Source organism: Mastigoproctus giganteus, chromosome 4 (genome assembly GCF_048544385.1).
Source record: "Mastigoproctus giganteus isolate SK-2022 chromosome 4, ASM4854438v1, whole genome shotgun sequence".
NCBI classification, from domain to species: domain Eukaryota; kingdom Metazoa; phylum Arthropoda; class Arachnida; order Uropygi; family Thelyphonidae; genus Mastigoproctus; species Mastigoproctus giganteus.
In genome coordinates this window covers 211,766,982-211,792,370 of record NC_143578.1, presented here as the reverse complement: position 1 = coordinate 211,792,370, position 25,389 = coordinate 211,766,982, and the positions used below count along the sequence as shown (strand labels likewise).

Sequence of the window (25,389 nt, the reverse complement as noted above, 5' to 3'; positions counted from 1 at the left end):
AGTCTCAACATTTCTGCCAGTCGGCTGCCTTACTGTTACATGACAATCTACTCTCAACAATTACAGTACCAGTTGGAGTTCCAGGTACATCTTAAAACATTCTAAACGACCTGCAAGCTGTGCTATATTATTCACCATATGTCTCAGCTGATGGTTTCTTGGGACAAAAAAATCTGAGAGCAGCATACTGTTCCTCACATGTCACATCCATCGTTACATAGGTGAAACTGAACATACTGACCAACAAGGCCCTACCGTGTCAACTGTGCAGTTGCTATGTGATGCAGATTGGTTTGGTCTTAAATTCTGAAGCTCAGCTAGAAATAGAAGCAGTATGGTTGTTCATGAAAAATTATGACCATTCTTTATTGAACACCCCTAGTACATTTATACAGTAATACATAAGATATGGTTTAATTTAATAAAATATTTTTGAAAGTTTTCATTCTTTCTAATAGCATATAAAAAAAAAAAAAAAAAAATGCCGGAGGTGCCAAAAAAAAGCTTAGCTGATACATTAAGTGTGCAGGAGTTAGACACACATACAAACCACTTCTCCATAAACAATGCAAACAAAAAGCTAAAAAAAAATAAAAACAAAATATGAAGAATAGCCTCCAAAAAAGGGGAATCTCCTGCTAATAGTGCTCGGGCTGGTTTCTTAAAAGGCATTATAAAGAGGGTTTTTCATTGCAATGAAATGGTATTCCAGAGTGGCTTCAAGGGTAACAAGAATAAAAAGTTAGTGAAGCTATAAATAGGCAAAATAAACAGTACTTTCTTCATCTCTTGAGTAATCGAATAACTTAAAAAGCTGAAAAATAAGAATTAGAAAGCCAAAATATTTGATGCTAAAAAAAGAATGTACAAATATAGTCAATTTTTATTTGAGTAAAATTAGATTTGTAGCATCTATCCCTTTAAGAGGAGCTGGGGGAAACTGGAACAAATGTGGTTTACCTGAGTAAAAACTGACCTGTATTTACTTTCCCCTACATTTTTTTTTTGCTTTCTAATTCTTAATTTTTTTTTACTACAAGCTATTAGATTACTGAAGGACAAAGTACTTCCTTTGCCCTTCAGTAACTAAAGAATGTAAAAATAAAAATAAAATATCATATATTTAAAAAAAAAAGAAAAAAAAAGAAAGAAAAAAAAATGAGCCATCATTCAGCCATAGACAAACAATTAAAAAAAAATTGCAATAAGAAATAAGATAACATGCTTTTACTGTGGAAATCTTTATAAAAACCTCTTTGAATAATAAATAATTAAGTGTTAAATTAATTTTGTTCAATTTACTATACTTTTGTAATTTGAAATGTCAAATTAGCACTTATGATGCCATTACTTAAAAGCATCACTGGGGAATGATAATGCATACTGTTTATTAAGTGAGTGCAATATTACTGCAGTATCAAATAAATGAAAACATATTAAACACACTGCAACAAAGAAGCAAGAAGAGAGGCAAAAGTAATAAGCATCCAGAACAATAAAATATATATATATAATTTTTGAAATCTCAGACTAACTGTTTAAGACAGTAAAAGCCTCCCAAATTCTTCAAATATTTAGTGCATCTGGCACCATCATTTTCTAAAAAAAATTCCCAGGGAAGGACCCCAGATTATAAAAAAAGGTATAAGTAGTGTGTTCAAAGAACTCGCAATTTCATATTGGAAACTGGAAAAAGTGAATACTGTATATGCTTGTATCTACCGTACATAGTACTACCATATTTCCAAGAGTGGAAATTAGCTAAAAGTTGACTGTATATTTGTTTTGATATATTCAGTATTTAGTTTCAGTGTAATTTTCGTAAACAACAGGCCTCATCAGAGCTGTAAAAACAGCACATGACATCCTTGACAAGCAATTTATGGAGAAATCGCTTGGACCTCACTTCGGCACTATGACAGGCTGGGAAGTTTGGTTTTCATTTGGTTTCATTCATTTTTCATTTGGTTTCATTCATTTCTTAAATTTGGTTTTGGTTTCAAAAGTAAATTTAGGGCATCAGAAATAAATACACAGCAAAATTATTAAATCAGTAGGATTGAAGTAATGGCCACCAAAATAAAAAATTATACAGCTGAAGAAAAGTTAAGTTTTTGAAAGAGTTCAGTGCTTATAGAAGTGGCCTTTGTGTAGCGAAAGAGTACCAATAAAGGGGGTAATTTTGAAAGCACAGGCACTTAAATTTCACAAGCTACTTCATGGAGATGATGACACATTTAAAGCTTCTGAAGAATGGCTTTGGAGATGGAAGGCTTGTTGTGGGATATCCTAGTCTTGTAGATGAATTTGCATCTGGTGACATTAAAGCAGCAGAACTGTTTCCTGAATTTCTGCCTAATGTGATGCAAGATGGTGAATTCGTAGATGAAGTTGTACAACTGTGACGAAACAGCGCTGTACTACACTTGATATTAAAAAAGGCACCCAACAAAACAGGCATGAAAATTAACAAAGAGAGAATTACCGTGTTACTATGTGCAAACAAGACTTTGAAATCATAAGTTAAAGCCATCATGCATCAGTAAAAGTAAAAATCCCCAGTGTTTTAAGCACATCAACCTGAAATCTTTACTGATTTATAAAAATAGCTCCAATGCTTGGATGAAAAGTGATATTTTTGCTTCATGGTTTGAAAGTGAGTTTGTATCATTGCTGAGATGCCACGTGCTTTCCAGAAACTTGAAGAATAGGTTCCTTTACTGTTGGATCACTACCCATCTCATCCTTCAGCTGATGTCCTGAAATTGAAAGATGGCAAGATCAGAGTCACATTTCTGCCAAGGAACACAACTGCACTAATTTAGCCCATGGATTTAGCCTCTGCCTCTCTCTCTCTCTCTCTCTCTCTCTCTCTCTCTCTCTCTCTCTCTCTCTCTCTCAGGGTAACTCTGGAATTTTTTTTAGCTGGTGCAGCATAAGTTCAGGCTTCCTTGCATCATATAGCTAATAATAACAATAATAATATAATATAACACACAGATCTGAGTGTTCACAGCATTAGCCTAATCCCCACTCTTAATTTATAACTTTACACTACAAAAGATGGTGCACTGGTTAAGATGTTTCTGATGGCCTCTATTCACTAATAATGATCACAATTTTAAAATATCAAATTTTAAAACATTATTTTCAGATATAATTTATAGTAACTTTAACAATATATTAATCCCACCACAAAAGCTCCAAACTATTATGTCCCCAATGAGCGTTTAATCACAGTCACAGGGAAATAGTTTTAGAGCTACTTTATAAAATAAAGCTACAGAATTAAAAGAATTTCAATTTGGTTTTTTATAATGCAAAAGATTTTTTTAAAAAAAATTAATAAACATTATGTTAAGAAAGACCGGCATAAAAAAAACAAAAAAAAATCTTATGGACATTTGGAAATACTGTGTCATTATATACAGTGAGAAAGGGAAATTTTATGAACAATGTGCCTTTATATACAAATACAATAAATAAATACAAATATTCTTCAATTGGAAACACACACACCACAGCTTTTGAATAAGTAGTATTGGCAAGTCAAAAATAACAATATAACAAAGCAATATACCTTTTGTAGCTCCACTTTGCCTGAATATGGATGACACTCAAAAGATTTAATTACAAAAAAATCGCAGCAAATTGGCAGCGGCTTTTATATCATCTGGATAACGTTCAGCTGTACATTTTTATGGAAATTTTTTTTATTCTTTTTTTTTTTTTTAAATCTGAAAAAAAAAAAAAAATAAATAAATAAAAGGAAACTGGTAAATTTGGACATAAATAAAATATAAACAATGTTGTGACTTATAGTCAAAATTACTTGAAATTACTGAATATAACTAGTACAGTAACATCCCATTACAAAGAAAATATTTCAAGGTTCTGTCCAACTTCCCTTATTATTGCTTTATTTGTATATATCTTGTTTTAATTAAATAGTTTTTACAAAAAAATTTGGTACAGTAAATTATTCCACACAGCTATGGAAGTACTCGACTGGAAAAAAAAATAAGTTTTAAAAGATGTGGTAAAAAGACTCATTACCGCAACTGCTGTTGCAACATTTTCCAGTTTTCTGAATGATTATGTCACCCCTTTTACCACTTCTTTACCCACATATTTGCTTGCAATCAAGTTGAATTTTTCTATTGGTGTATGTGGGTGAGATGGGGTGCATTAAAAACGAAATTGACATATTAATACATAAAATATGACAATAAGTTATCTACTGTACTGTTATTTCTGAATAAGTGGCATTTTTTTATATTTTCAAAACTACTCTAAAAAATATTTTACTTTCGTAGTTCACATATTTCATCATTTTGTTTATTTACATAATCATTTACAAAACTAACACCTACAAGATAGCAAAGTTCAAGATGAATTAGTTTATTGCCAAAAGTGGGGGAAGGAAGCAAGCTGTGTTTAAAAATTATCCTTTAAATACATTTACGATAAATGCCTCGTTTGTACTGTCACTACAGACACGCAAGGATCAGAGGTGTTTACAAGATATATAAGAACAGTTCCATATTTTGTGGCTACAGCAGTGCCACTCACTACGTGTTGATTCATATATTTAATTCTAGTAACTATTTTAATTAATTTATCTCCCCCACCACACAAATTAAAGCAGGTGATATTGGTATTATAAACCCCAGGGGCTCACATCTTGTGAGTATGGGCTTGGCACAAACAGGGTCCTGAGCTGAATATAATCATTCTTCTCTTTTTTTTTTTTTTTTGGTGATTCCCTCCTACTTCTCTCTCTCAATTGGCAAATGATGCAAGGAAGCAAGCTTGCACAGGGTAAAAAAAAAAAAAAAAAAAAAACGCCACATCTTTATCTTCCACCTAATAATTGTATAATTTTCCTTAAACTACCCACTTCCTCTCTAACTGAAAATAAAATTTACCCAATTTCTTATGATACAACAATATCTGTCTCATGTCAGGCACGACATAATAAAACCCAATATGGCAATGCAGACCAGGAGTTATCCTGGCCACTTCAGCATAGCTAGGTAAAAACAGTTGATATATACAACCCACTTCAGCAGTTTGTGTAACCATTTTTTGGAAATCGTGGATTAATTAAACTATTTTGGTGAAGGTCAATCTTCACCAAAATAGTTTAATTAATCCATAATCTCAAACAAACACGCGCGATTAGTTCATTAATTGGTGTCATCTTCAACTGCATTACCTATATAAAGCACTTCATTATAGAGATATATAATTTGATTTGTAATCAAACAGTACCGTAAATATGTAAACAATAAAATAAAGTAATTCAAAAATAACAATGATGGGGAAACAGCATCATTTTTAACGATTCCTACATAAAAATGGGCGCAAACCGGTTATTTATGCAGGCTTTGTAAAAGTAAGAAGGAAACTTAATGAGGAATTTTTATTATCAATATGAAGATGGGAAAGGAATGGGGGGAAAAGATATATATATATATATATATATAATCTTGGAATACCTTCGAAACAGATTTTATTTCTATAGTATATTCGCAAGTGCGGGATATGCACCTGCCAGTTAGAGAAATGTATGCAACTACTTGTTTGAGTAATACTAGCAATGGCCAATAGCGTTGGAACTGGCGATTCGGTTCCTATTTGGCATTTTTTCAACATCAACCGATAACATCTACGTTTGGGAAACGCAACAGCGATTCTACAGAAATAGCTTGGCCTTGGGTTATCCGTAATCTGCGGCACAAAGTTAAAGCGTGTTAGAAACGCTCGGTTACAATCAGTAAGCGTCACATAATTTCCTGAATGTTAATTAGATTGAAGAAAAAACAAAGGCTAGCCAAACGCACCAACTAAAGATCTATAAACAGCCAATGGGTAGCAAAACTAATCGTTCCCCGTTTGTCCTATTTTGAATATTCGATATTTCTTTTTTTCCAAATATTTCCAATAATCAATATTTAGCTATAAGCCAATTTTCCAATATATTGAAACAGTTAAAGCTATCAAATATATTTGACAAATATGGTAATTAAAAAAGGGTCAATTTGCGATTTATGTAGTAAATAATATATAAGAAGCTTAAAATTAAAAGAAAAGAACTAAGTTGCCTAAATTTCGACTTTATGGTTGAACTATTAAAAAGGCTGACAAATCGCCTGCTATAACGCTATCGCCTGAATCTAACAAGAAATGGCAGAAAACATTTTCATTATTGTCTAGAAATACTGCCAGCTGGCTAACGACAGACATGATACAAAACGAGCACGCGCAAGCATTAACCACCCTCACTTTCAGTACAATGAGTCATCACTGAGCAGGTAAAGCAACTGCCGCCATGGTTCAAAACATTTCCCCTCACATCTGTAAAGTGGCCTTGCAGATTACGAAAGCTAGAAAAGGGCGAAATATTCGTTTAAGGGTGCGTGATGGGGCAGTAGCGTCTGAAAATCTTTAATTAGTCATTTTTCAATGTATTGTTTTATTCTGGCTATGTCAAAAACGTTTCTTGAAACAACTGCAAAAGAGGGAATTAATGCACGTGTGGTAAATAGCAACTTATCTACGCCCGAATCATTAGCCTAATAACATCAATACAAACAAATCTAGTTTCTGGGCGAACGATGAAAAAATTTAATCTGGCTTTTACTTTCATAACTCACTATGCTTACATAGTGAGTTATGAAAGTAAAAGCCAGACGAGAGAGCCTGTGGGTTGCTAATATTGAAACGCAAATCATTCTATTATGGCATCAGTCAGGGGCATAAGCCGAAATGTAAGAAGGGAGGAATTTGACCTTTTAAAAGAGAGGGGGGGGGGTGTTAATCCCTACAGTCCCGGTATCTGCATAATGCCTTTTCATATTTTCCCCTTCAAATCCGGGTTCAAAAAAGGCTTTGACATAACGAATATGGGGGGGGGGGAAATGCTGTATTTCCGGGTACAGATTTAAATAATAATTACTGTTAAGTACGTGAAATTACGATTATATAATATTAATTAATAATTTTATTAAACCTCGTATTAAGGAAAATAAAAATAAAATAATTATGAAATTATATAGAGTTAGGAAGACTATCTGCATATCATTATTTATTATTTTTTTTTGTTGCGAGCTCGATTTAAACTACAGTAAAGCTTTGATTTAACATAAACTACACGGGGATAAGGCCTGTCCACTAACTGGAAACAAATACGTTTCTGAAGTTGTACTACGAAATAAAAGCACTAAATGTTGAAATATTTTACCACTAAATATTTTACCGCATTTAACTATGGTTGCAAAAAGACCTTGAATTTTTTCTGTGTCGTATAGTGGCACCGGAAGTTCCAAAGCTTATTTAGTCTGAAGAGTTCTGGAGAAACCTGCTGGAGGATCAGATGGCTCTGCTAATGTCTGACATTCTCGGCAGCTGATGAAAGGCGATGATTAGGAAAATTTTATCACACCAGCTCCCTTTTTGTACCAGAAATATATACAGTATATACCGGTTACCGGAAGTCACGTACACCGATCTTGAATCCTTTTAACCAGTGCTCGAATTGCAAAATGATAACAACCGGAACGCTAACGTTTGGTAGCAAATATAATTTTTATCAAAGGTTGTACCAATACAGTCAAACATTATAAAACAGTTGTAACTAGTTCTGTTATGCGGCCACCGCTATTATTTATTCTTAAGGTATTTTGTTTCATACAATATTTCGACAAAAAAGGTGCGGTTTGGGTGGTGGTACTCAACTAAGAATAAACAGTATACTGTACACCTCTCTTCCTGGGGAAGTGTACGAGTATGGAACTCCATGTGAAGGTCTTCGCAATATGAAATATTGCATAACGATCCCTTTTGTGCAAAAATTTGTGTTCTTTCAATTATACAACTACGTACAAAACGATACTACTGGACTACCAGTACGACATTTGTATATATTTCTGTAGCTTAAAGCTTTTGCTTGGAAACTGCACAGGATGCTTCTATATTAACTCACCAAATTACCAGTTTGTGCGTGTTTAATTAATATCATTAGTTCCCACATGAATAATAATACTCTATTTAGCGTATTATTCTTGCTGCAGGAAGACAATCATTTGCAAAAAATACTACCAGTTATCTTTACAAACAACTCCCTCATAAAACGACATCCTTTTGAAGCCAAAGCAGCGTGCACGACTATTTTTCCTGAGGCATGAATCAGGAGTGTGTCACCTGGCGGTTTACTAAATCCTGGTGAGTTCCCAGTTTCCCTTTTCTCTGGGGCATCAACTCACTTCGTCAGAGATTTAACCCCAGCAGCAAAGCTACAAAATAATAGTGTTTCTGTTTGCAATGCTCAGTACCCTGGGACGTAGAAGAGGACCAGCAGAATTAGGATTACCTACAAGTGAACTTGGAATACGCACCGCATGCAACTAACTAACAGGGAAAATCACTTACGGTCGGTCATTCGTGTTCAAGTCATGTAAATCCTGTGTTACTGCCCTCCAATTCGCTCTAGTATTGTAATTAAAGTAAAATTGAAAAAAAAAAAAAAAAAAATACCCCAATATAATGGGATATGTATTTTTGAAACACTGTCCCAATATAATCAATACAATACTACCTTTATTGCATTTTTTTTTATAAAACAAGTATGGGTTGGATTCTCGCCAATGGTGGGAGGAATTTCAAGCCTTCTTCAATCGAGGCTGTAACTAGCAGATCTCAGGAGGGGGGGGGCTCCATCTTTACCATGAGTTATTCCGGTTTTTCAGCCTGGAAACATGCAAATCAGCCGGTTAACAAACTTTTAACCTTGTACAGATATAATATACGTTGGTGCAAAATATGGCGAAGTCGCTGATGTGCCTAAAACCAAACAACAGCAGCGGAATTTAAATTCTTCATGTTATGCTTATTTATGATATGTTTATATTACGCAATTACATAATTATAAAATAACAGGAATAAGAGATTTATTGTGAACGTCCTTTATCCTCGAGATGAAGCACAGGATAAAGTAACTAACAATGTTCCCTTCTATTCACTTTTCAGAATTCATTTATGAGAATATATATTTTTTAACTCTTAAAAGTAACAGCGCCTCGTTTTCTGGATTAACTTCCATCTGTCAGAACAAGGGAGATTATCGCAATGCCATAACGTTCGATGTTAATCTCTCTTCTATCACTTGTTTAAGATAAAACAGTCCTTACACTCCCTTTGAAAGTAATCTAATAAAAAAAAAATAATAAATAAAGTAGCTAGTCAAAAAAACAGTTTTCTTCAACTGGAAAAAATCAACCGCAATCAAGCATTATCTCCACCTCTCTTGGCACTAAAGAAAATGGACATTCACAATGAATATTCTTCACTGATCAATGAAACCAATCCTGACATGCACTTAATAAAATTCTAGGGAATGTTAAAGGCGCCTCCGTAGCCAGGTGGGAAGAAGCAGCAGTGCGTAGCACACGCTTCTTGATTGGACCGGGGTTCGAGCCTGTCACCACCAAATACGGAGGATACGGAAAGGTCAGGGAATGACCACCGCATATCCCGGAGCAATATGGCCTTAGTTGCTAATGCTCCTAAAAACCAAATAACAGTGCAGGGAATGTTAAGGTATCAGACCGCTATAAAATAATTGATATAATGATCTCGGTGAAGCCTTGGGAAACATTCAAAGAATTAATCTTGGAAGCTATTAGGCTTTCCATACCAACTAACAAATATTGTTCAAGGTTTAGGCCTAAATGGATATCAGATGAACTAATGAGACATGTGGAAGAGAGGAAAAATGCATGGGATTCATATAAATTAACAGGTGATACAGAAGCCTGTGGCAGATATAAGCTGGTCTGTAATCACTCATAAAGGAGGATAGGCAAACAAATATAGATTACGAGACATCTTTGGCAAAGGATGCAAAGAAAAACAGCAAAGAGTTCTTTACTTATGTAAACTCTAGAAGGAAGGGAATCAATCAGATTGGCCCACTTGATATCGATGGTTCAACCGTTGATTATCCTGCTCATGTAGCTAACAAACTAAATGAGTATTTTGCATCAGCATTCACACATGAGGGGAGAGGGGGAATGCCAGAAGTGAATTAAACTCAGGCAGCGAGCAACATGATTTTGTGGAGAGAAGATAAACATAAGAAACGCACCTGGGGTGGATGGGATCTATCTAGTTATCCTAAAGGAGGCAGCAAAGGAAGTAAGCAAACCCTTAGTCATAATTATGAGAGCTTCCTTGGACTCGGGAGAGGGACTGGAGATGTTGAAATGTGACCCCAATTCACAAAGGAGGATCAAAGGGCGACACAACTAATTATAGACCTGTTGATTTAACTTTGAGGGAAATTAATGGAGGCACTGGTTAAAGAAGCACTGCAGGATCGTCTAGACAAGACTTCAGTTATAACTCGGACACAGCATGGGTTTGTTAAGGAGAAGTCTTATTTGACCAATTTGACTGGATATTATGATGCAGTCACAAAGGAACTGGATGCAAAGAATAATTTAGATATACTTGGATCTCAGAAAGGCTTTTGGTACTATTGCGCATGAAAGACTGCTGCACAAATTGGAGCAGTGTAGCACTGGAGGTAAATTGCTGATATGGATAAAGGGATGGTTGAGTGGGAGAAGACCGAGTGGTAATCAATGGACACTGTTCTTCGTGGACTAATGTTATTAGTGGAGTCCCCCAGGGTTTTCAGTGTTGGGTCCATTGTTGTTTTCTGTATTTATTAATGATATTGATGATGGTATATCAGGCATAATGTCCAAGTTTGCAGACGATACGAAGGTCATCAGGGTTGTTAATGACACTAATAACAGTACGCTCCCGCAACAGGATCTAGAAAAGTTGAGCAGGTGACAACTGAAGATTAATATTGACAAACGTAAAGTACTGCATATGGGAAGCAGTAACTCCAGAGTAACGTATCAACTATGTGGTACCACACTGAGGTGGTAGTGAATGAAAAGGACCTGGGGATATTTGTGCAAGCAGATATGAAGTTTTCTGAGCAGTGCAGACGGTGTACTACTTCCTCTTTACTACTTTGAAGCTGTGTTACTTCCTCTTTAGCACCACGTTTGTGGTGCTAAAGAGGGAGTAGTACAGGACAGTGATTTTGACTGCTGTGATAGGGAAGATCATTAGGAATTGTCGTCAAGAATGTAAAAGAATAGTATCTTGAATAGATCCCAGGCTGGGATCGATTCAAAATCGTAAACGGTAGGGTTAACAGACGTACTCGTTTGCGAGAACATTTCCTAGTTTTTAGGGCGTCCTCGAAGATTTTACACTTGCGTCCTAGTTTTTTGTAATTAAAAAAAAAAAAAAAAAAAAAACCCATCTCATCATAAAATGAATTTTCATTAAATATTCTGTGCGTTGCACCTTCGGTCATTACAACGGAATAAATAAAAAGCATACTCTGGTTGCATTAAGTGGACTGTATTATCCCAAAATTAGACAAGTGGACTTGTATGATCATCATTTAATTGGATACTATGATGTGGTTACGAAGGAACTGGATGCAAAAAATAATTTTGATATCATATACTTGGATTTCAGAAACAATGAGTAAAAGGGTAAGTTGCTGCAATGGGTAAAAGGGTGGTTGAGTGGGTGAAGACAGAGAGCGGTAATCAATGGACGATGCTCTTCGTGGACTAATGTTATTAGTGGAGTCCGACAGAGTTCTATGTTGGGTCCACTGTTGTTTCGTATATTTATCAATGATATTGATGAAGGTATATCAGGCCTAGTGTCGAAGTTTTCAGATGTTACAAAGGTTGGCAGGGTTGTTAATGACAGTAATGGTAGTGTGCTACTGCAACAGGATCTAGAAAATTTGGGCAGATGGGCTGAGAAGTGGCAACTGAAGTTTAATATTGACAAATGCAAAATACTGCATATGGGTAGAAGTAACCCCAGAGGAACGTACCAACTGTGTGGTACTACACTTAGGGTTGTAGAAAATGAAAAAGACCTGGGAGTAATTGTGCAGGCAGATATGAAGTTTTCTGAGCAATTCAGACAGGCTGCAAGAGCAGATCATGGGGTTTTGTCAATGATATACAGGAACTTTGCTAGCAGGGAAAAGGAGGTGATTATCCCTTTGTACAAGGCAATAGTCAGGCCACGCCTTGAATACTGCATATAGGTCTGGAGGTCTCATTTTAGGAAGGATGTAGATTTGCTTGAGCGTGTACAGAGAAGGGCAACAAGACTGGTGAGGGGAATGAAGGGATCCTCTTACCAAAAGAGGCTTAAGTTCTGCAAATTGCAGCGGCTGGAGACTAGGCACCTGCGAGGTGTATAAGACCTTGAATGGGTTGACACGCTGAATTCTGATGGGATTTTTCCACTTGCTCAGATTACGAACCTAAGGGGGCATAAATTCAAATTGAGGAAAGACAGTTGTACAATAGATGTGCGGAAATTTGCCTTTAGCCAGCGAGTGGTTTAATTGCTTGAACAAACCTTCATCTGTCGTGAAAGTTGATAGCCTAAATAAATTCAAGGAGGAACTGGACAACCTTTTGGAGGGAATGGTTGTGTGAATTTTTTTTTTTTTTTTTTTGGCCGATGTGCTCATATACTAATTGAAAATCGATGATAGTAGATTATTTGACCAATTTAAAAATTTTACGGAATTTGTTTCTGAGAAAAAGAAAGATAACTGGAAAAACCTATTAGCCCATAGAAAGTGGGATGAACATTTTAATCAATGCAAATGTTCCGAGCTTTTCAAAATTTCTCAATATACATTTTCTATTTTTTTCCACAATGTGGAGCTTGTATTTTCAATTAATTAGCAATCAATGAGCAACATTAGAAATAAAATGGAAACAAATACATTGAATAGTATTTCATTGGTTACTTATTATTTGAAAATGATTGGCAGTAACGATAAATATGTAAAATGTCCTAGTTTTTTTCCTATTTTGTCCTAGCTTTTGAATCCTAGTTATGGTAACCTTTAGTAAAGGAGAAGTCTTGGTGAACCAGTCTGGTAAATTACTATTATATAGAGTCAATGAGCAGTTTGATGCAGGTAACAATTTTGAAATTATATATATCTAAACTCCAGTAAAACTTTTGAAGGTGTTCCTGATGGAACGCTAGTATATATAAACTGGAAAAGGCTGGAGTTACTGGTAAGATCCTAAGCTGAATTGCAGGCTGGCTAAAAATTAGGAGTCAGTGTTGTCAAAAATTATGTCTTCAGGGTAGACCAGCATAAAAAAATGGTCTTCCTTGGAGATCAGTGTTGGGTGTCTTCCTATTTATAATTTTCATAAATATTTACGAGGGTATCCAAGGCAAGCTGTCCAAATCTGCTCACGGTTTGAAGGGCGATTAACCATCTGAGCCAGACCACGTTGCTTCAAAAAGACTTGGGTCAAGAGTATATGTGGTCCGAAAAATGGAAACTAAAATTTAATGTTTCTAAGTGCAAGATTATGCATATGGGGAAACAGAAATCCTGGGGTCGCGTATAAGCAGGGGGAGGAGGAGATTTGTTGTAGTGGGGTCTTAGGAACAGCAGCGACTAAGGTCATATTGCTCCGTGTATACTGTCTGTAAATTACGCGTATTCTGCGTTCGAATTTCTGTTTGCTGGACGAAAAATCCGCGTTTTCAGGGTAAAAAAAAATTTTAAAAAAATCATGTTACCCACGTCTGAGACCGACTAACTCAGCCACGTTGTGAAAAAGGCCCATTAAAATTCCTCACGTCTTTTTCACCCAGTGTGGGTAGGAGGAGATAAAAGTAGTTCTAGCGAAAAAGACTTAGGTGACATATGACCATCCATGACAACCCTGTCTCGCTATTCATTTATGATTTACTATGACATTAAATTTTTCATGCAACGTAAACAAACAGCCAAGTGGGTACACAATGTGTCTTTTATGATTTATAGGGCTTTTGTTAGTAGGGAGAGAAGCAAGTCATTATTTCTTGATTACCTTATGAGAATGGTACGAAGGTTGTTTTATTTTAAATATTATTTATTCATTCATTAATTTTTGGCTGAGGCAGAAAAAGTTCGCATCTTGAGAGGCACCAAATAATTATAGCTATCAATTGCAAAACGTGATAAAGTGGCTCAATTTATCACAAAGTATCTCTGCACTCTCATTGTAGATCCCTTAATCCACTAATAAATATATATAGGAGAATTGATCAAGCTAGAATATATTTAACCCCAGGGGCTCGCACCTGGTGAGTATGGGCTTGGCACACCCAGGGTCCTGAGCTGGATATCATCATTGATATCCAGCTCAGGACCCTGGATATCCCCCCTCCCCCCCCCCTCTCTCTCTCTCTCTCTCTCTCTCTCGGTGGTTCAGATTTTTTTTGGCTGGTGCAGCATAAGCCTCAGGCTTTCTTGCACCATATGGCTAATAATAATAACACCGAGCTAGAAGATATCATGCGAAAGACAAGGACAATGATGACCAAGGGTCGCCAACACCACCCGAAGTCAGCAGGGAAGAGAATAACAATACCACGGAAAGAGGGAGGAAGGGGCCTGATAGACCTGACAGAACAACAGAAAACAGAGATAGTTAACCTGAAGGATTACTTCGAGAACAACACAGCACCACTCCACCAGGCCATAAGGAAGATAGATAAGTGGTATACCCCACTCAACCTAAGCGAGGAAACCCCTCCCGCCCAAACGGTACAAGAAACGAAGATAGAAAGATGGGCAGAGAAGACACTCCATGGCAGACACTACAAATACCTCCATCAAGATCACATCGATAACATTGCTTCCAATGCATGGTTCACAAGCGGGATGCTCTTCCCCGAGACTAAAGGATTCATGCTGGCCATCCAAGACCAGGTAATCAACACCAGAAACTATAGAAAATACATCACAAAAGAGCCCGGAATGTTAGATGACGCATATCGACGATGCCACCTGGCCTCAGAAACGATCCAACACATCACCGCGGGGTGCAAGGTGATCACCCAGACTGAGTACACTCAGACACGATCAGGTAGCCAGGATAATACATCAGAAGCTAGCGAGGAAATACCAGTTGACCAAAGAAAGTGTACCATACTACAAGTACGAACCCCAGGCAGTACTAGAGACCCGAACCCACAAGCTGTACTGGGACCGCGCCATAACGAATAAGACAATCCCGCACAACAGACCGGACATAACCCTTGTGGACAAGATGGAAAAGGCTGCCTACCTGATTGACATAGCGGTGCCCAACACTAGCAATGTCCAGAAAAATCAGGAGGAAAAAATTAGGAAGTACACGAACCTGAGACATGAGATCAAGGAGATGTGGCATATGCAAGAAGTAGCAACCATACCAATCATCGTGTCAACAACCGGTATGGTACCAAAGACTACATAGCAGCCTAGCAGCAATAGATCTCCCAGAGAACACCTACAAGGAACTCCAGAAAGTCGCAATCCTGAACACCTGTAGGACAGTCAGAGATTTCTTCGACCGACAGTAACACCAGACATTACAACCATCCTGTGTACTTGGTAGCAGTACCCGTCACGGAGTGGAATCCCCCAATCAGGGAGAAATAATATAAGAGCAACAACAATACTAATAAATATGCCCTCGTGGGTAGCACCAGTTGATATAATCACCGTTCTCCCCACACCGGGTGGGAAACACCTAACTTTGAATTCCGTCAAAGATGGGAAGAATTATGGTTTTTTTTTTTTTCACAAACGTGGCCCAGTTACTCCGTCTCAAGCAAGGACAGCATGGCTTTTTCTCCAGGAAATTAATTTTTCGTCCAGCAAACCGAACACAAAACACAATTTACGGACATATTATATACGGTTCAATATGGCCTCGCCTAAAATTCTACAACAACTGGCACATACAATTGGAATATCCAATCTCACTCATATCAAAGACAAAAAAACTTCAAATGAAGTTCAATTTCCGCTCATCTCGAATGCATTCTCGCTTCTCGTCGAACACCGAAAACTATGTTTTCAGCTCTAACTGCTGAAATGATATCAAATCAGTGGCCATCTAAAAGTCGATGTAGATAACCCTAGATCAGGTGCTTCCCCCCGCCCCCCTCACAAGTTCCGTGAATCTCTGGCTTTTTGCCACGAATGTCACATGTTTGCAACCAACAAAATATCATGGCAATAAATATGTATCTGATAAAACTGAAATTTAAAAATATATTAACAATAAAACATTATATGCACTATTCTCTGTCAGCCACTTAACCCCTTTTGTAATTTACCATTCTTCAATACGGCACTGCTTTTAATTTTCACAACGAATTCAAGTGATAACTTGTTTCTCTCAATCATTCTCTGAAATAACCAAACTTTCTGGTAATCCAGTCTACAGTTCTCTTACGAAGTTTAAAACCATGTTCCCCTTGTCACTCCAAAAGAATAAGAATGTATACTTCCAAACATTCACAATACTGATCAGTCTTGTTTCTCATCTTTGAACCCTGTCAATTAACTTAAAAATTAAGGCAGTTAAAAAAAAAAAAAAAACCCTTAGATTTCAGATTTTTAGAATAATTTTTGCTCCTGTTGGAAATTTTAACAACCAGAACTGTAATATTCAGAAAGAAAAATTAAATATGTATTTTTTAAAGAAGTTTATTGAACACAAGCAAACATTATGTACTAATTCTAATTGGTTCTGACATTCGAATACCATGATTAATTACGGATGCGTTACAACGTGTAACCGATTATGCCAATCTTGACCTTAAAAAAATGTTTTTGGAAGTTGAACAGCCCGAACACGAAATTTCAATTTAGTTTATTGACTCAATTCATAGATTAAAGGCACATTAATTACACAATCAACATAGAATTCGACTCAGTTAATAAAATACTGAACAAAGTTAATGGCGCTTTATGGATCTTGCGGAATCCTGTCATCAGGAAGGAAGGGGAGACGAAATATTTCTGGGAAGTCAAAGGCTTACTTCATGCAGTGGATACAAGGCGACCTTCTAAATTCCAGAAGGGATCCAGAAACTTCTCCGAGCAGTGTAGACAGGCGGCAGAAGGCCCAGTGTCCTATAGATCAGTGGTACTCAAAGTGTGGTGCGCGGACCGGTGCTGGTTCGTGAACTGTTTGTTACCGGGCCGCGACGATTTGTATTTTACAAAAGTATCGATCCGCAACGGATTGGAAACTGGTCCTTCACCACAGATAGTTTGAGAAACACTGCTATAGATTACTTATCGAACATTTGCTTGTAGGACAGGGAGGGGCCATAATACCACTTCATAAGTGGCATTATGGGCTGCAAACTTGGGAATTAACACCTTAAAAGAGATTTGATTGGGGAGAATGTGAAAATAAAATGAACGAGATGAAATTGACTTTTATAAATTATTCCAGAACTGGACCATAAATTCAATTTAAGGGGGGGGGGTAGTTTTAGATGGATCGCAGGAAGCTTTCTTTTAGCCAGCGAGTTGTTCAATTACTGGAATAAGTTGCCTCCATGGGTGGTCGAGGCTGACAGCTTGGGGAAATGCAAGGCTCAGCATCCTTACACCATCCAGTTAACACTGATACCAACTTTATTTAGTAGTATTGGCCACTGAAGGGTACAATTACTGGTTGGTTAATTAATACAGGTACAGCCTATTTACAAAGGGTACTAGGAAAGTTTTGCAATATGACGCAACAATGAATCACAGGAAGCTGCTTGTTGCTGCATGTTGAGACATGTTCATACGTGCATAGTAGCCGCCGCGCCAAGTCGATGGGCTCAGTTATTCATTAGTAGTGAGAGTGTAAAGTGCTTGCGATGGCATCGTGGTCACGAAATGATATAAGGACAGTTTTGCGGTATAATTTCGTGCGTGGTTTAACCATAGACCAGTGCTTAGAAGAAATGACTCTTGCACTAGATGATGATTGTCCACATCGTACAACGATATTCAGGTGGTATAGAGAATTCCAAAGGGGAAATTTCACTCTGGAGGATACTGAGAGGCCGGGAAGGCCACGAACGTCAGTTACGGAGGAAAACGTTACTGCTGTGAGGAAAATGCTTCACGAAAACAGGCGAGTGACCTACCAACAGATAGAGGATACTTTGGGCCTAAATGCACCAGCAATTCGTTCGATTCTGCGAGATCATTTGCACGTGAAGAAACTTTGTTCTCTCTGGGTGCCGCATCAACTGACTGAAGAGCAGATGACACGACGTGTGACTTGGTGCCGGGAGATGTTAAAAAAGTTTGATAAGGGACAATCTCGGTATGTGAACAACATCGTGACAGGTGACGAGACTTGGCTGTACTATTACGATCTGCCGACCAAGGCTCAAAACAAAGTTTGGGTCTTTGATGAGAAAGACACACCCGTAATTGTCAGAAAATCCCGATCTGTAAAGAAGAAAATGATAGCTGTATTTTTCAAATCGAGTGGAATTGTGGAACGTGTCGTTTTGGACACGCAGAAGACAGTCACAGCTAAGTGGTATACTGAACAATTCCTGCCTAAAGTCATTGGATCTATGAAGAACCTGCGGCCAAAGTCAAGAATGGACACCTGGTACCTCCATCACGATAATGCTGCAGCTCATCGCGCCAAAGCCTGCACCGAATATTTGACCACGACAGGACTGAAACTTCTCGAGCACCCTCCCTACCGACCAGACCTTGCTCCCTGCGACTTTGCACTGTTCCCGCATGTGAAAATGAAGCTAAAAGGGAGGCGGTTTTCCAGTGATGAGGACCTTCTACGGGCTTGGGACAACGAGTGTGCTTTACTCCCTAGTGAAACTTGGCAGAACTGGTTTAAAGATTGGTTTCGGAGGATGGAGAGGTGTATTGAATGTAGAGGAAATTACTTTGAAAAAATTAAATAAACAAAGCTGTATTGCAAAACTTTCCTAGTACCCTTTGTACTTATTTAAATTCAAACAAAAACGCGGTGTTTAATTTGGTTATTTTTTTTCTTCAAATTATTCAAATTAAGATCCTTTCACAATACATCAATAACCTTGTTTATTAGAAAACACATTGTTACAATATTGAAGAAGTGATAACTAACTCGTTAATAACTTTACTGCTGGAAGGTACACATCATATAACAGCTTCATCCGGGGAGAGGTGGAAATGTAGTAGCATCCCTAATTTATGTTCACCTGCTATTTTAAGTAGTGCGCATCAATATCTAACTCCATCACTTAATAACCACCTGTGTGTGTGTGTGTGTGTGTGTGTATATATATCCAAGTATAACAAAGCAAATATTAAATGTTATAATAAATATAAATATTATAATAAATATTAAGTAGTAACATAACCAATTAATGCCATCTAGGACGATTAAACATTACATCGGTCTGTATGAATATGAGTTAAGTTAATAATGGTAAGAGTTTTTTTAAAGGTAAAATATGATATACTAGCTTATCAGGTAAACCATAAACCATGGCGGGTACCCAACGTGACCTGGAAAAAATCAATCTATGCCATGACATAAGCAATAAATTATAAACATATATAAAAATACCATTAAAATGTTAGTTATGGCAATAAGATACATTGCAAGGGACTTTTTCGAGGGCTAACCCTTACAATGTATCAACCATAATTAACGAGCTATCCGTTTCTGTAGTCGTCGTCCAGCATAACTATGTCCTAATATACGTAAAATAGTATTAAGTTAGAGCCAAATGTATAAATTTTGTAGTAGTTAGAGCCAAAAGTATAAAATTTGTAGTAAGTTAGAGCCAAATGGTAGTAATAAAATTTTAGAGCCAAATGGTAGTAATAAAATTTGTTAATTAATCCCAAATTTAGCAGTAAACTGGCAAGATGACTGTTAGCCCGACGGATAGCCAAAATATTAAATTAAATTAAAATTATAGAATAGGCATATGTGCGTAGTTGATAGTAAATGCTGCCACGGTAGTCTAATCAAAATTAATAAAAATAATAAGTGTGAGCTATAGCTAACAAAGGCGAACGGAACAGTCGTATATATATATATATATATATATATATATATATACACACATATATATATATATACATACACACACATATACCAAAGAATTAAAATAAAGAAAAATCTGCAATGTTCATGGCTGAATTTTATTCGGCATTAATAAACAATATGTTTATTAATAACTATCTAAAGTGGCTTAAGTTCAAAACAAGTTATCAAAGCATCGTAATAAATGGTATTTGTTATTGGTTTATGTACGTAAATGCAATTCTGTCCCTAGCGGGAAGGAGGGGAGGTGGTTTAAAAGGGCGAACGGCATTCAGACTTCCTTGGCGGATGCAAGGACTGACGGCACAAGGCCTATTTTGCCTGGAGGATGCCGTCTACCAACAACTATTACAATGAATGTCTGCAGAGCCAGTACAAATGGGATAACGTCATTTTTTTTTTTGCATTTTTCCCTTTGCTTATTTATAAATATACATTATATTAAGTATATATATTGTGCATTTTATTTTAAAGACCTTGTATTTGTAATGTATCAACGACTTTTTTACTTCTTATATAATTTCGACAGAAATTACACATCGTAAAATATATTATTTTATCTTCTTTTTAAAATTTCCGAACACTCTAGGATAATATATACATATGATTTTTAATAAATTGGTGCAACAAATAAATAGTTCATTTTAGATCAGTAAAAACGCATTGGGTCTTTTCCTATTTCGTATAGCTATTCCGAATGCGCAGTAGAATCAGCATTTGAAGATATTTGACATTTACCCAAGTTCTTTGAATTCTATTTTATTGTTATCTATCAAAATTCCTAATTTTTTTTTCCAATTGGTCACCCCACTTCCTACAACATATCTTCAATAAATAAAAAATATACTCAATCAGTTCGTCAGCTCTTCATCGTTTCATTTTAGCATCACGAAAAAAATATAAATAAAAAAACACTGGGATTGTATGAACTACTAAAAAGAAACTATTGGCTTCATACAATAACGGTAATCGTTTAAAAAATTCAAATGGTCAGTTTAAAATGTGTAGATATATTAATTTAGCACGTCCACATTTTACGTTTATTGTGTTCAGGTGTAATTCCACAGAAGGAAAACCCCTTATTTTTAATATGTATAGTTATTTGGAAGTCAGCATGCATACACAAATAATAATTCACCCAAAACACCGCCGGGGGCTCTTCAGTTGGATCCGCTACCTAAATCTGTCTTTAATCAAAAACTCACTTACCCTAATGTCCGACAGTCGTATTAAAATGAGTAACATCAAATTACTCGCTGAACACACACACACACAGTAAACTGTTACATCCAGGGCCACCTTTGCAAACTCGGAGGTTCCAAGTAACAAATTCCCCCCCCCCCCTCAATTACTGACTGCCTACCCCTCCTATCTCCTGAGCTATTAGGGCAAAGAAGGCATTGAGATTCCTTCAAGTCATACTCATCACTGTTCAACTTGGTGTCTAGCTGAAGGGATAATTATTTGGCCCTCCCAACATAAAAGGCGCCAATGGTCAAGTCCACTAAAAGATAGCTTTAAGCTAAAAGAGGTGTGTTATTCGTCAACAAGTAGACTGGTCTGAGAAAGAAAGACACGATTGGAGAAAAGAGCGTATTAACAAGTTTGAAGTTTTGTGTAGATCCCCGTGCTTGCCTTTATGTAAATATTTTGAAATTTTGAGTTGAATCTTATATATTTGGCATGACTTTCAATAGCGATTCGTACATTTTGTCACTTGTATACGAAGTGTACGAGATTTTCATCTTTCATTCGTCATAAGTCAGCAGCCCATATCCAAAATAATCTGCAATACAGAGGATCCGAAATCCGGCAACCTGATTTTCAGGACTTTGGAAATTGCGGGATTTTAGATGATCATATTGCAGCTAGTGACATTTTGAAAGCGAAAATTTTGAAAACTCGGGTCCCCTCCCCCGAAACGAGTCTTCGGAAGGGAAGCGTCGTCCTTCGCACAAAACCGATTAACTGAGCCAATGTGAAAAAAAGGGCATAACAATTCCTGCTGCCTTGGCAGAATTCGAACACAAGTCTCTTTATGAAAGGAGAGCAATCATAACCGCTGAATTATCTGCGGGAGTGGATAATTTGGACAAACAGCCAATGATATTCTCTCGAAGGGTTTTTTTTTTTTAATCCCGAGCTGCTGTCCAAACTCCTTTTAAGTAGCAGCAGTAGCCGGTTACGACGTGTAAACCATGAAACTAATTTATTAAGCATTGATTAATTTAAATGATACAAGCGATGGAGTAAAATAAAAGAAACGCGCGCGCACATACACAGGGCACAATGAACGCTAACACCGAAAGCAAATAGCCCGTTACATGTAGTACTGGTTGTTATGCCCAAAAGAAGTGCCAAGAAAAAACAGTCAAGCTAGTTAAAATTGCTGACGTATTACAAGTACCAAGTATGACTGATGTCATAGAAACTGTTACGATATTTTCAGAAGAGCGAGGCAGAACAGCAGTTGAGCGCGGAGGAAAAATAGCTTTGCGCGACCCAGCTTAGGGCAAACGTTTCGGGACAAATCGAGAACTAATTTGCATTCTCCAATGGTTTCCCAATTTTCTCATTTTATTAAAGATAAGTCCCAGAAATTGATTACCAGATCTGAGTGTTTCAAACTGTGTGTGTAATTTAAATAATCTGGTAGCGGACGTGGTTATGTGAAGAACTGCTCAAATAAAATTTAACTACTGGGCAAATTGGTTGTGGTAACTAGATTCTCAAGAACTAACAATATTGCTATTTGGATCATCACACGGTTTCAAACTAGCCAGCCAGCATGCTCTTTTAATACAACGGATGCCGATCCATATTCCTAGCCAATGAGTTAAACATACGACTAAAACCGGGCAATAATAAACCGAACATTGCGGTAAGACAGTGACCCTCAATGTTTTAGGCCGAATGGCCGCCCATGGGGAATTTTCTGAGATTCCGCGAGCCGGGTAAGTAAAGTATTGGTTTAGCATTGTACTGTACTGTACTGTTTTCCTCCGTAAGAGCCATTGAACACGAATGGTATCAATATTCCTCGAAAAATAACTTAACTAACCTGCAATGCTTAAGCTTAAGAATTGTTTAAAATTATATTTTATTTTGAATATCAATAAAAGAAAATATAAATTTAACATTTAAGCATCTAGAAATGATCTTGAAACATATGCAGCACGTGTGCATATCAAAACGTCGGGGTGCGTGCTTAGATCTGAACAGTCTTGAATTTGACGTCGTGCGAAGCTATGGTTCCATATTTTGCTTTAGGATGTCGATTTGGCTAGCCGTATTTTCAAAATTCTTTTGAGGGACTGGTTAAAACCTTGTCGAGGACCATACCCAACTCTATTATAGTGTAAATACGGGGGGGGGGGCTCTTAATACTTACTTGGCTTCCTATTTTTATTATGTATTTTTTAAGTTCCTGACATTTAAAAATATGAAACCATAATAATTATTTGTGAATTAATTTTCTAGTCTCGTAGCCTATTTTTATTTCTGGCCCCAGAAAAGTTCGTGTCACTCCATTCGCTGAACTTCTGAAATTCATCTGCAGAAGACGGAATGCATATTTCTGTCGATGATTCATTTCAAGTTAAATTTTTAATTAAATTAATTTAAAATTAAACTAAATATAAACCGTATTGCATTTATGTTTACTGTTGATAATTTAGCTTGAATCCATATATATCTTAATATTCAGGAAATATATACATCAGAAAGAATAAATGAAGAAAAGTTAGTTCGTAATTCGCATGCGCACTACGCCGTTTCCCGTGTTTTAATACCGGTTCGGCAGGTGTGTTAAAGCTTGAGAGACCAAGCCAAGAAATCTGAATGTCGAGTAGCAGATTCTTTTATTTATTTGCGAGGGAAAAATTACCTGAAGATGCATTTAACAGACTCGCGGTGGATAACCAGGGAAGTTGTGGCTATTTGTAAAGAGTAGTAGGGTTCGTCGAACTGGGAAGTAGAATGTAGTACTACCCTATCATCAGAAAAACTATGGATAAGATTTCCAGTCAATGGGAGGTGGTGAAAACACAGGAGGAAAAGGCCGGCAAAAGAACAGAACCTTGAGGATTCGCCAGCATTAGCAAAGAAGTTAAGGGACAGTGAGCTACCTGGTATGTATTTGAATAAATAATGCATCATCGCGCAGGATGTAAAAAAAAAAAAAAAAAAAAAAAAAAATTCGCCCAAGAACATCTGAATAGTTTCCTGAAACTGAGTGCAAAGCAACTGCGCGTGGTTAGTGATTTGTATTTGTTTTATATAATAATAATAATAATAATGTTTGGTATTATAAACATAAATATTAAATTTAGTAAAAGTAAAATACAGCCTTTTAATGCGCACTAAACTACCGAAAGTATTCTAAAGCCGTAACGTGAAGTGCTATACTAGCAGAGAGATATTCTAGGATCTGTATATTTGTAAACTATTATATAGAGTTTACTCTACTTTTTTTCCCCATTCGAATCTGTTTAAACTTGAAAGAGCTTAAACATTAACTGGGTTGTTAAAAAAAAAAAAAAAAAAAAAAAGGCTATAGACAATAAACTTGCTATCGTACTTATGATTGGCATATAGAATTAAAAAATGAGATAAGTCCATTTTCATTCATACGTATGTATATATTTTTATATAAACACCAATGAACAGGGTGCAATAAAATTACAAGAAAAAGACGTAATCAAATCATTTTTTAAAGACACAATCTCCTAATTTTGTCTTCCATTATAGCAGAAAAACTTTCCTCCCATAAATACTGTAGGCGTATGCGAATGGGAGGAATTCTGAGAGGAACACGTTACTCAGTTGTGTTTACGTTCATCCTTTAGTTTCTGCCAGAACACAAAAACGTCGCCAGGTCACATACCTTACATTTCAGTACACTATTATCACGGCTGGATAATGGGGTACAGAAGACCCAAGGAATGGAACAGAGTGTACTGTACCGTTCTGGTTCCTCACACGCATAAATAATGTCATGTACATACCTGATCATTAAAAATAAGATATTTCATTAAAGAACGTCCCATATCATAAAATTTTCAATTTCGATCTCTGACATTTCTTGATTTACGTACAAGATGCCTTCCCTAAAATCGCAGTTAAATTAATTTCCCATAAGATTTAACGCGGGGGTGGAGCGGAAGACGAACTCTAAAATTACACACAATTAAAATAAGTCAAAAATAGTACGAAAAATTATTTTTATATAGTGTGTTTAGATGCATATCAATCCCGTAGAGAATGAGGTAAAGAACTACTACATGTTGATGTTTGTTTGTTTATTTGGTTTTTAGGAGCATTAGCAACTAAGGCTATAATTGCTCCGGGATATGCGGTGGTCATTCCCTGACCTTTCCGCATCCTCCAT

The 25,389-nt window shown here is 36.6% G+C and overlaps 1 protein-coding gene across 1 annotated transcript in view; it reads right to left on the bottom strand.

Moving 5' to 3' along the window:
- Positions 1-25,389, bottom strand: part of CtBP (C-terminal binding protein) — a 281,826-nt gene that overhangs the window by 106,624 nt on the left and 149,813 nt on the right. The window contains exon 2 of the mRNA XM_090371158.1: positions 3,581-3,737. The gene's annotated coding sequence lies outside the window, so the exon portion shown is untranslated. The remainder of the gene's footprint in view (positions 1-3,580; positions 3,738-25,389) is intronic.